Source organism: Nannospalax galili, unplaced genomic scaffold (genome assembly GCF_000622305.1).
Source record: "Nannospalax galili isolate Female #2095 unplaced genomic scaffold, S.galili_v1.0 scaffold875, whole genome shotgun sequence".
Taxonomy (NCBI): Eukaryota; Metazoa; Chordata; class Mammalia; order Rodentia; family Spalacidae; genus Nannospalax; species Nannospalax galili.
The window spans coordinates 2,239,276-2,246,991 of NW_008337059.1; the positions used below are offsets into that span (position 1 = coordinate 2,239,276).

Genomic DNA, 7,716 nt, shown 5'->3' on the forward strand with positions numbered 1-7,716 from the left:
ACCCAGCCCCTTTTTGTTTTTTAAAGATACAGTCTTGCTGGGCGTGGTGGTGCACACCTTTAGTCCTAGCACTTGGGAGGCAGAGGCAGGCAGATCTCTGTGAGTTCAAGGCCAGCCTGGTCTACATAGTGAGTTTCAAGACAGCTGGGGCTACAGGGAGACCCTGTCTCAAAGAGACCAAAAAAAAAAGGGAAGGAATTCTGACATATGATACAAAATGGATGAACCTGGGTGACTTTATGCTAAAGCAAAATGTTATAATGGCAAGAAGTGCCCTGGGAGAAGTCTGCTCAGGAGAATAAGACCTCTGATGTGGACAAAGACCCAACTTTCCAGTCTTGCTGGTCATAGGAACACCCCTGGAAGGTAGGTTCACCTTAAGCTATGCTAAAGAGATGGGCAGAACACCTAGTGAGTTAATGAGATGGTGAACTTTTCCTGCCCCCAAATTCCCAGCGTTTGGCAGTTCTTGTGGATTGGGTCATAGGCATTTTTCTCTCTGTAAGTTTTGCCCGATTTTCTGAATTCTTCAGACTGAATTCTTCGGTCCACAGCACATCTGACCTACCTCCATGAGGTGCTATGGCTTTTTTCCTTCTCTACTCCGTTCTCCTCCTCAAGGCAGCTGCTGAGATTTATGGCTTGCTTGCTGTAAGGATTTTTCCTTACATTCTAATAAAATTCTCCTAAAGCTTCCATTTGAGTCCATTCTTAAATTATTTCATGAATGAAACCAAGAACCCTATAAGAGGACCCCTTTTTCCCCCCTGTATTAAAATAAGTCAGAAAAGGACTAATGTTGTTTGATTCTATTCCTATGAGGTACCTGGAGTAGTTGAATTCACAGGAACAGAAAGTAGAATACAGTGAGGGGAAATGAGTTGTTTGGTGCGTGTTTCTGTTCTGCAGGAAAGCAAGCATTCTATTCATGAATGATGGTGATGGTTGGTTGCATAGTAGTATGAATGGACTTATATCACAGAAAAGGGCACACAAAAATGGTTAAGATGGCAAACTCTGTTGCATATTCTGCCACAATTTTTTTTTTTCCGGTCTTTTCTGAGACAGGGTCTCCCTGTAACCCTAGCTGGCCTGGAACTCACTACATAGACCAGGCTGACCTTGAACTCACAGAGATTCACCTGTCTCTGCCTCAGGAGCACTTCCGCCTGGCGTCACAGTTATTTTTAAAAATTACTTTTGAGGGGTCTGGAGAGATGGCTCAGCAGTTAAGAGTACTGGTTGCTTGCAGAGGACCCAGGTTTGAATCCCAGCTGCTGCAAGGTGACTAACAATCATCTGAAACTCCGGTTCCAGGAGTTTCACACTCTGTTCTATCCTCCATGGGCACTGCACAACACGGGTACACTTACATACATGCAGGCATAACACACATAAAATAAAAATAACTTTAAAATAAAAGTATTTTAAAAAATTACTTTTGAGGTAGTGTGTCTAGCTCAGGCTTGCCTTGAACTTGCTCTGTGACTGAGGATGACCTTAAACTTCTGATCTCTCTGCCACCACTTCCCAAGTGCTAAGATTACAAGAGTGTGCCAATGTGTCTGGTTTCTGTGGTGCATAGGATGAAACCCAGAACCTTGTGCATACTAGGCAAGCACTCTACCAACTGAGCTACATCCCAAGCTCCAACTTAAAAAAATATTTTAAATGAATACATAGCAGATAAACAAAATATATTATACCCATTCAAAGGAATATTATTCATCACAAAAAGAAATGAAGTATTGATACTACATCACAAAAAACCTTAAAAACATGATGCTGCTATGGGGCTGGAGAGGTGGTTCAGGAGTTAAGAGCACTGACTGCTCTTGAGGAAGACCCAGGTTCAGTTTCCAGTATCCACATGATGGCTAAAAACTGTCCTTAACTCCAGTCCCAGGGAATCTAACACCCTCTTCTGGCCTTCATAAATTTGTACACATGTGATGTACTTACATTCAGACAGACAAAACACGTATACACATAAAATAAAAAATCTAGAATCACCATGGACACATGTCTAGGTGTGTCTATGAAGATGCTTTCAGAAAGGTTTAACTGAGGAGAGATGGCTCATCCTGAAAATGAATGACACCACCCCAAGGTGGGGTATCTGGGTGTGTCTATGAAGATGTTTCCAGAAAGGTTGAACTGAAGACTCATCCTGAAAGTGGATGACACACCCCATGGGCTGGAGTCCCAGACTGAATAAAAAGGAGAAAGTGAGCTGAGCACCAGCATTCATCTCTCTCTGCTTCCTGACTGTGGATGCCATGTGACCATCCATTTCACTCTCTTGTCACCATGCCATGTCTTCCCCTCTGTAAAGGACTGTACCCTCAAAATATAAGCTGAAATTAACCCTTCCTCCCTTCGCTGCTTCTTGTCAGATATTTGGTCACAGCCATCAAGAAAAATAAGTGGCTGGGTGTGGTAGGTAGCTCATGCCTTTAATCCCAGCACTTGGGAGGCAGAGGCAGGCAGATGCTGTGAGTTTGAGGCCAGCCTGGTCTCAATAGTGAATCCAGGCCAGCTGTGGCTACAAGGAGACACTGTCTCAAAAAGACAAAAAGAAAAAAGAAAAGTCATCCTCTAAGTGAAGAAAATATTTGCACAAGACTAGACAGCACATGATTATATTTATATGAAAGAATCTAGACCAGGCAAAGCCATAGAGACAAAATATGGCCAGGCTATAGGGAGGAAGGAAACAGGAGTTCCTGTCAAGAGGCACAGAGTTTTATCTGGGATGTGGTTCAGTGGTAGAACACTCGCCTACCATGCACACGGTCCTGGGTTCATCCCTTCCCAGCACTGCAAGATGTACAGAGTTTCTTTGGGGATGTGAAATTATTTGGTAACTGAATAGTGGCAATGGCTGAGAAAGTTTGGGGAAAGTTCCATGGGCTGAAAAGAAAGTGTATTCTTTGGTGTCTTGGTGGAATGTTCTGTAATGTCTGCTTAAGTCCATTTGACTTATGATGTCATTTAACTCTGGGGTTTCTTGATTTGTTTTTTGCCTGGATGACCTCTCTGTTGGTGACAGTGGAATGTTGAAGTCATCCACTATCACTATGTTAGAGTCAATGCAACTCTGTGACTATACTAGGCCCACTGAATTGTACATCTTGAAGTGAAGATTGCTATATGAACTTTTGTTTTTGAATTATGTGTCCATTTTTTAAATGGATGGAAAAATGAAAGAAATGTTTGGCATGTGTCTTCAGGTTCTCTTTAATATTCGGGTTTTCACCAGTTATTTAAGCTTACTGTTTGAATAGTGTATATTTTTAGATCCATAGCTCGCTGCTGTTGCCCTTGAACAGTGTTCAATAAATACATCTTTATGTTCTTGTACCTAGGAAAGAAGTGCTTGTGAGTAATGAGCTTTCCAGCTGTGAGACAGTGAGTTGTTGGACAAACACAGCAAGGAAATGAATGTCTGCAGTTACAGTCTTACTCAGCAGCTCTTGGCAGCCGTGAAAACAATCATTCATCAAATACTGGCACAAAAAATCTCACAGTGGAGAGCAATGAAAATCTCAGTAATAAACCTCTTGGCTCCCATGAAAGAGGTAGTTAACTGTCCACCAAAAATAACCTGTCACATGTCACCCCACACACAGGTTACCTTATGTGGTACAAAATTATTGTTGGGCAGTAGCTGCCCATCCAGGAATTGCATTTCCCAGCCCCCTTTGCATAGGGGGGATATGTAACTCCAAAAGAAGTAAGTGGGAATGTTGAGTGTCACTTGCAAAGCAAGAATTTAAAAGTCAGAAAATTACTGCCGCCCCTCTCCTGGAGCTGCCAGCTCAATGCCAAGGGAAGATGGTTGAAACCTGAGCTCAGGAATCATCTCACAGTGGACGGGCCCCCAGTCCTGAAGACCATCCATGGTGGAAAACTGTGTGAGAAATAAATAAGGGCATATGAATAGTAAATTAATTTTTATTATGTTAAGCACCTGAAACATTAGAGTATATTTGTTATAGTAACTAGATAGCATCATTCATTCACTCCACCAGTGACTGGTATTATATATCTTTCATGATATAGAGATAGCTACCTCAGAATTATTTTTGCTTTTTTGTTGTTGCTGTTATTGGGATTTTTGCTGCTATAATTGTTGTTTTTTGAGACAAAGTCTTCCTGTAATCCCAGCGGGCCTGGAACTCACTATGTAAACCAAGCTGGCCTTGATCTCACAGAGATCTGCCTGCTTGAATGCTGGGATTAAAGGGCCACCACACCTGGCCCTTTTTCCTTTTTTTTTTTTTTTTTTTTTTTTTTTTTTTAAAAAAAAAAAAAAAAAAAAAAAAAAAAAGAGGACGATAAATCTTTCACTGTGATATATCAAAATAACTGGCCTTGAACTTACAGGGAGATCTGCCTGTCTGCCTCCAGAGTGCCGGGGATTAAAGGCGTGTGCCACCACGCCCGGCACCGTTTTTTCTTTTAAGACAAGTTCTTGCTATATAGCTCAGGATGTCTCTAATTCTCAAACTTTCAATCTCTTGATCCTCCTGTCTCAGTATCCCAAATTCTAAATGCTAAGATTCCAGGCTTGTGCCATCGTGCCTGGCTTAGCTTATACTTCTTTCCTTAAAAGCATTACATTCTGGGCTGGGGCTATAGCTCAGATGGTAGAGTGCTTGCCTAACATGTATGAAGCCCTGGGTTCAAACCCCAGTACAGAATGAGCTAGGTGTGGTGGTAAATGCCTACAATCTCAGCACTCAAGAAGTTGAGATCAGCACCAGTGAGATGGCCCAGTAAATGATGCTTGCCCTCAAGTCTGACAACCTGAGTTCCATCCTTGGACCTCACATGGTAAAAGGAAAGAACCAACTTCTTCCAAGTTGTTCTCTGACCTCCACAGGTATCCATGACACATTAATATACACATGCAGGAACACTCATAATGAATAAATAAATATAAAAATAATTTAAAGAGATTTTGAGGCCAGATATAGCAAAATCTTGTTTAAATAAAAAAGGAAAGGGGCTTGAAATGGCTCAGTAGTTAAGATGGTGACTGTTCTTGCAGTTTAGCACCCAGCATTCATATCAGGCAACTTACAACAGCCTATAACTTCAGCTCCAGGGGATCTGATGCCCTCTTCTGGACTCCACAGGCACCTGAACTCACATGGGCAGATACCCACACAGACACACACATATACACAAAAATACATTTACTTATTTGTGTGTGAGTGTGTGCATGTTCCATAGTGCACATGTGGAGATCAGTGCACATCTTGTGAGAATGGGTTCTCTCCTTCCACCATGCAGATTCCAGAGGGATTGAATTTAGAGCTTCAGGCTTGGTAGAAAGTACCTTTACTGCCTTTACCTGCCAAGCCATTTCACTGACCCAAAAATAAAATAATTTTTTTTAAAGAGAGAAACAAGAAAAATAAAAATGAATGGTTCTTTATATATATATATATTTTTTTTTTATTTCATGTGTATGAGTGTATTGCCTGCATGTATGTGAGTGCCCTATGTCCTGCAATGCTGTGGAGGTCAGAAGAGGGCTTCAGATTCCCCTATAACTGGAGTTAAGGATGGTTTGTAGCCGCCAGGTGGGTGCTGGGAATCGAATCCTGGGTCCTCTGCAAGAGCAGTCAGTGCTCTTAACCACTGAGCCATCTCTCCAGCCCCAAAATGAATGGTTCTTAAGGGCTGAGACTGTAGCTCAGCTATAGAGCATTCATGAGGCTCTGAGTTTGATTCCTACCACAAAGAGGGTGGGGGGAGAAGCAGGAATTGGAGGATTTCCTAGAGAGCAGCATCAGGTACAGATTATTTTGTAGATTAAAAAGAAGGTTGTTTTGGGTTTTTGTTTTTAGAGTGTTGTGGACTAAGCTCAGGACCACGTGCACAATAGGCAAATGCTGTACTGAGTTACATCCCCAGTCCTTGGCAAATTCTACTAATTCATCAATAAAATTTGATAGAGTTAAACTATTCTAAGACCAGCAAAATGGCTCAGGAGGTAAGGTGCCATCACACCTGGCTCTTGAGTTCCTTCCCCAGAATCTACATGATGGAAAAAAACAACCACCAACTCTTGCAAGTTGTCCTCTGACCTCTGCATGAGAGCCATGGCATGTGCTCACTCATACCACACACGCACACACACACACAAACTAATAAAGGTTTAAAAAACTGTTTCAGAATTGGGTGTGGTAGTGTGAGTGCCTTTAATCCCAGCACTCAGGCAGGCGGAGCTCTGTGAGATCTAGGCCAGCATGGTTTGTGTAGTGAGTTCCAGGCCAGGTGGGGGCTATAGGGAAACCCTAATCTCAAAAAGCCAGAAAAAAAAAAAAAAGCTGTTTCAGCAGCACATGAAAGAAGACTTTATAAAACTCCTCAACTTAGCTTATGAGTCAAAAATTACACTTCCTGATACAAACATCAGGCAATACACACACACCCCAGATCGCATCTGGATTATAGCCAATTTATAAATAATAAATCTAAGGTACCTCAGCTCAGTAGGTAGCGCATCAGTCCCATAAATAGTAAATCTACCGCATGACTGAACCATTTCACTGTTAGGTATCTACCCAAGAGAAATTAAAACAGTCCACACTAAGGCTTGTACAGGTATGTTGATAACAGCTACATTTATAATAATTCAAACATCAAAACAAGCCGGGCATGGTGGCGCACGCCTTTAATCCCAGCACTCGGGAGGCAGTGGCAGACAGATCTCTGTGAGTTCAAGGCCAGCCTGGTCTACATAGTGAGTTCTAGGACAGCTGGGGCTACAGGGAGACCCTGTCTCAAAAAGAACAACAACAACAACAACAAAAAAAAAAAACCCACAAATGTCCATCAGTTGGTGAACAGATAAGCTATAGTATAAGTATACAATTGAATATACTCAGCAACAAAAATAAATTACTTGGGCATGGTGGCACATACCTGTGTCCCAGTGCTCAGGCAGAGGCAGGAAGACCACTGCAAAAGCCAGGCCAGCTTGATCTACCTAGAGTATTCAAGCCAGCCACTGTCTGAAAAAAAAGTCAGGTATGGTGGTACAGGCCTTTAATCCCAGCACTCAGGAGGTAGGGACAGGCAGATCTCTGTGTGATGCAGCCCAGCCTGGTCTACATAGGGAGTTCCAGGCCTGCTGGGGCTATACAGACACCGTGTCTCAAAAACTAAATAAATAAATAATTAAGAGAAATATTTAAGAAAAGAGAAGAAGGAACTAGAGAGATGGCTTAGTGGTTAAGAACACTGGTTGTTCTTGCAGAAGACCTGGGTTCAAATCCCAGCACCCACATGGCAGCTAACAACTGTCTGTAATTCCAGTTCCAAGGGATCTGATGGCCTCTTCTGTCCTCTTCAGGCATTGCGCAACACAGGTGCACTTACCTACATGCAGGCAATACACTCATACACATAAAAATACTAAAATTTAAAAAAAAGAGAGAGAGAAGAAAACAAGATAAAAAGGGAGGGGGACTGGAGAGATGGCTCACCAGTTAAGAGCATTTGCTGCTTTTCCAGAGAACCCATGTTCGGTTCCCAGTACCTACATTGGGCCTCTCTAATTAACACCCTCTTCCGGTCTCTGTGAGTACTGCACACATGTACATACAGACAGGCACACACACACACACACACACACACACACACACACACACACACACAATCAATCAATCAATCAATCAATCACTGTAATGCAGAAAT

The 7,716-nt window shown here is 42.3% G+C and overlaps 1 long non-coding RNA gene across 1 annotated transcript in view; it reads left to right on the forward strand.

The window, feature by feature from the left end:
• LOC115070170 overlaps window positions 1-7,716 on the forward strand; it is a 16,909-nt gene that overhangs the window by 8,734 nt on the left and 459 nt on the right. The window contains exon 2 of the long non-coding RNA XR_003849373.1: window positions 3,369-3,581. This is a non-coding gene — a long non-coding RNA (uncharacterized LOC115070170). The remainder of the gene's footprint in view (window positions 1-3,368; window positions 3,582-7,716) is intronic.